The sequence below is a fragment of the Desmodus rotundus genome, chromosome 11, assembly GCF_022682495.2.
Source record: "Desmodus rotundus isolate HL8 chromosome 11, HLdesRot8A.1, whole genome shotgun sequence".
Lineage (NCBI taxonomy): Eukaryota > Metazoa > Chordata > Mammalia > Chiroptera > Phyllostomidae > Desmodus > Desmodus rotundus.
In genome coordinates, this window is record NC_071397.1 from 103253956 (window position 1) to 103258675 (window position 4720).

Here is a 4720-nt window from a genome sequence, read left to right on the forward strand (position 1 = left end):
CTGGGGCAAAGGGGGTTCCTACATAACATCAAAAGCACGTGACATTCTGCAGCAACTGGGAGTATTCGGGATTGGCAGGGTGACCCATTAGAACAAGTTTCACCAAAAGAGAGCAACGAGGTGGACACTTTGCTACTGTCAAGTGCATTTAAAAGGGGCATGTTTCTTATGTGCTAATCTGACTCCTCTGAATGACCCAGTTAGTGAACTAGTCACTAGTAATTTAGTCACCCAGCAAACCAAGCCTGCAAGCAAGGAAGCCAATATTCAAATTACCATGTTCCTATTGTCTGACCCACTCAAACGATTTATTTCCAACATAAATACAGAACTTCAATATGAGATCTCTAACTACGGCCACCACCGGCACCACCACGGCCAAGACAGCAGCTCTTCTCCTAGGGTTTAGGTTTCGTCCATAATTCCTTATACAGGAAATAGGCCATACCAAGAGTCATTGCTCCCACAACGAAGCCTTGGGCCACCTCGCGCATATGGATCAGGTGGACCGACATTGTAGTGCTCCCCTGGCTCTTCAGTTTATACAACCCGTACGCGACGATTGCTGCCAAACCCTCCATTCCAATAGGGACAAACGGTGCCTCTTTAGCTTTTCGGACAAATTTAGATCCCTGACCCTCATCATATGAAGAAAGAGAAACGTCTGTGTTGGATGACATACTGTTTGAAGAGTCTTCCAACACCAGCACCTCTCAAATACCAGCCCGCTTCTGGTTCTTTCTTTATGCACTTTGCAGGGGATGATCTTTGTATTTGTTCCCTCATGCTTAAATTATAATACTTCACCTATTTTCCTTGCTCTTTTATCCATCTAGTTCCATCCAATATTATTCCTGTCCAAGGTTGTACTAAGGGGGATGTCTAGTAACATTTTTCTCCATTTTTTCTGGCAATCTGGCATGCCTATTGCGTAATACTAATCTTGCAATAGGTAGGAGAAGTAGGCTGTGGAGGATTTATAAGGGGCTTTTGTTCAATGGCCAAGAAATCATTTTTTACAGTTGCGTTGGAATTCTGCACATCAGTGGACCAGAAATACAAGTGCTCAAAAATCGCAGCAGGTAGTAATAGCAAAGACAGACTTGCAAGAAGAGATAGACAGGAAGTCCAGCCACAGCTGCCTCTGCTGTGCAGACGCATCTCATCCGTCCCGACTGTGTCAAGGGTCGGCTGTCGGTCGGCTGCCGATAGGATTGCAGATGGAGTTCTGCAGTAGGAGTTCTCTGTGGAAACCCAGCAGGTTAGTGGCAACAGGTACTGCCTCCTGTCAGACCACCTGAAAACACTCTCCGAGGGAAAGAATCCAGAATTCAGTAGCAGAAGATTCTGAAGCTTCAGGATGAGGTGAGAGCCCACGTTTGTTTTTGGCGACCAGGGTAAAGGTTTCCATCCCAGCCGTGCCATTGTAATTCGTCCGCAGTATTCCCCATACCTCGCATCTTCACGTGGCCATTTCGTTCGTATACCAAATTTCTGTCAGTGGAGAGAAATTTCTGGTTCCATGAAGACTGCAGAAGGCCCGTGGAACAGCTCTGGGCTCCTAAAGGTAACAGTGCTGCAGGAGGACGGAACGCGAAGTTCCCTGAAAGATGACAGAGGGCAGTGGAATGGAATGGTGACAATGTCGTGTCGTCCACTTTCTTTTGGAAAATGTAAAGTGTGTCCGTCATGGCATCTACGTCTTGAGTCTGTCGGTCTGTGCTGCCATCTCGTGTCCCCTTTGGGGAATGACATCTCAGTGCAGGTTGGCAGGAAAAGCGTTTGATTCCGGTGGACTATGAATGACTTTGGATGGCAGTGGTATTTACAAGAGCATTTAGAAGAGTCTACATATTAGCACTGTGTAGGTACCATGTGATTGGTGTTCAGAATAAAGGCCAAAGCAGTAAGAAACCCTTTTGATGTGACATTTTTTGGAATTGTGCTCGTAGCATGACAGAGTCCACTTTGTCCATGTTGCCTGTTGCATGTTCCTCATTCAATGAGAAAAGTAAAGTGTATTCCCTATTGTCTAACACGGGGTTAAAAAAGGAAATCAAATAAGTACAATAAAAAAATAAGGAAGAACAGATAGTATTTTACTTGCATGCTTTCGTGGGCACGTTCTCAGGCCAGTTTTCTCTGCTTCGGAAAATAAAGAAATCTTCTGAAACGTGTTGAGTGTCTGTGTGGCCATTGTGATAGGGAAGATGGATGAAGATCAGCCAAGTTTTCAGTACATTAGGGCCTGTCATTTCAAGAAGTGGTAAAATGCCCGATAAATGCAGGAAAAGATGTGTGGTATATAGGAGAAGTTGCTGTTAGGGATCTAATGAGTCTTAATCACCTTGCAGGTTCCCGTTGGAGATGTCTCTCAGCAGGGTTCCCCACGCCTGGGACATACTCATTGCTATGGACAGCCATCCAGGGCAGACACTGCCCGCGGACCGACCAAGTGAGGCCACGCCGGCCACGGGCGACGCACTCAAAGTACCCAAATGAATCATGGAACGTCATTTGCACCAGGATGGTTACATCCACCTCTTTGACCTCTGAGATCTACAGCAGTCGCCTGGGAAGAACACCTCAAGCAGCATGCTTGACAGCGCTTCCACGTGGGATTCTCTTCAGAAAGGTAAGGAAAGCGTTGCATCAACACAATTAGTCAGATGAACACTACACACTTTAGACTAACACGGAAGAGATCATGGGTCAAAAGAAGGGGAACACGACAGGACAGTCAAAAGAGCAGTTTCCCTTAGAAGAAATTCTGCTGCTGTAAGAAGTAGGTTAGGGTTAGGGTTGGGGTAGGGTTCTAGAGCATAGGGTGTGGGTGTAGGCTCTAGGGGTTAGGGTTAGGGGTCGGAGCAAGGGTCCAGGGGCTGGGTTTAGGGGTTAGGATTCAGGGCTTAGGGCTTAGGGCTCCACTTAGGGCCAGGGGTTAGGGGCTAGGGGTTATGGGCCAGGGCAAGGGGTTATGGGCCAGGGCCAGGGGTTAGGGCACAGGGTTTGGTGGCTAGGGGTTAGGGAAGAGGGCTTAGGGCACAGGGTTATGTGGTAGGGGCTAGGAGATAGTGGCAAGTGGGTCCTGTTCGCCAACCTTGCTCCCCAATGCCTTTTGCGAATGGGGGCTGAGCCACATTTCCCATGTGTGGAACAGTTCCCCACAGGCTATAGCTTAGGGGCTATGGCTACAGCTTAGGGGGTATGGCTAGGGGCTAGGGGTTAGGGGCTAGGTGCCAGGGGATGGGGTTAGGGCACAGGGGTTGTGGGCTAGGGCTTAGGGAAGAGGATTTTGGGCACAGGGCTAGGTGCTGGGGACTAGGAGATAGAGGCTAGTGTTAGGGACAGGGACATGGCTTAGGGTGAGTGTTAGGGTTTAGTGTTAGTGTTTGTTGTGTACTGTTAGGGTATGGCTATGGCTATGGCTTAGGGTTCTTGATTAGGGCTATGGTTATGGTTTAGGGCTATGGCCTAGGGCTATGGCTAGGGGTAGGGCTATGGCTTAGGGCTATGTGTATGGGTTAGGGGTATGGCTCAGGGCTATGGTTATGAGTATGGTTTAGGGCTATGGGTATTACTTGTTACTATGGGTTAGGGGTTAATGCTTAGGGGTTAGAGGTTATGGATTAGGGGCTAGGGGCTGTGGCTTAGGTGCTCTGAGTATGGCTATGGCTACAGCTTTGTGGATATGGGTTAGAGGCTATGGCTATGTCTTAGGGGCTAGGGGCCAGTGTCAGGGGTTAGGGAACAGGGCTTGGATGCTAGGAGCCAAGAGATAGAGGCTAGTGCCCGGTCCAGGTCCTTGACTGAGGGTTAGTGATAGGGTTTAGTGTTTACTGTTAGGCCTGTGGCTATGGCTATGGCTATGGCTATGGCTATGGCTTAGGGCTATGGCTAGGGCTAGAGCTATGGGTATGGCTGAGATCTATGGCTGAGGGCTATGGCTGAGGGCTCTGTCTAGGGCTATGTGTAGGGCTATGTCTAGGGTAAGGGCTATGCTTAGGGTTACAGCTATTGTGTAGGGCTACAGCTATGGCATAGGGTTATGGGTATGGCTATGGCGTAGGGCTTTGGCTTAGGGCTTTGGCTAAGGCTGGGGGTATGGCTATGGCGTAGGGCTATGACTATGGCTATGGCTATGGTGTAGGGCTATGTCTGTGCTGTAGGGTTATGGCTATGGTGTAGGGCTATTGTGTAGGGCAACGGCTAGGGCTATGGCATAGGGCAATGGCTAGGGCTACAGCTATGGCAATGTCGTAGGGCTACGGCTATGACTGTGGCTATGGGTTAGGGCTACGGCTTAGGGGTATTGTTATGGCTGAGGGCTATGGGTAAGGCTCAAGGCTATAGGTACAGCTTAGGGCTATGTCTAGGGCTATGTCTAGGGTTAGGGCTATGTCTAGTATTATGGCTATGGCATAGGGTATAGCTATGGCATAGGGCTCTTGTTCTGGCTATGGTGTGGGGATATGGCTTTGATGTGGGGTTATGTCTATGGCATAGGGTTATGGCTTAGGAATTTGCCTTTGGGCTATGGGTATGGGTTAGAGCTGTGGGTATGGCTATCAATTAAACTCATGAGTAGGGCTATGGGTATGGGTATGGCTTAGAGCTATGGTTGAGTGTTATGGGTAGGTGCTATGGCTATGTCTATGTGTAGGGCTATGGCTATATCTAGGGTTAGGGCTATGTCTAGGGTTAGAAGTTAGTCTAGGGT

The 4720-nt window shown here is 48.7% G+C and overlaps 1 pseudogene; it reads right to left on the bottom strand.

The window, feature by feature from the left end:
- Positions 1-398: 398 nt before the first annotated feature.
- On the bottom strand, positions 399-717 carry LOC128779565 (HIG1 domain family member 1A, mitochondrial pseudogene; annotated as a pseudogene).
- Positions 718-4720: the final 4003 nt, after the last annotated feature.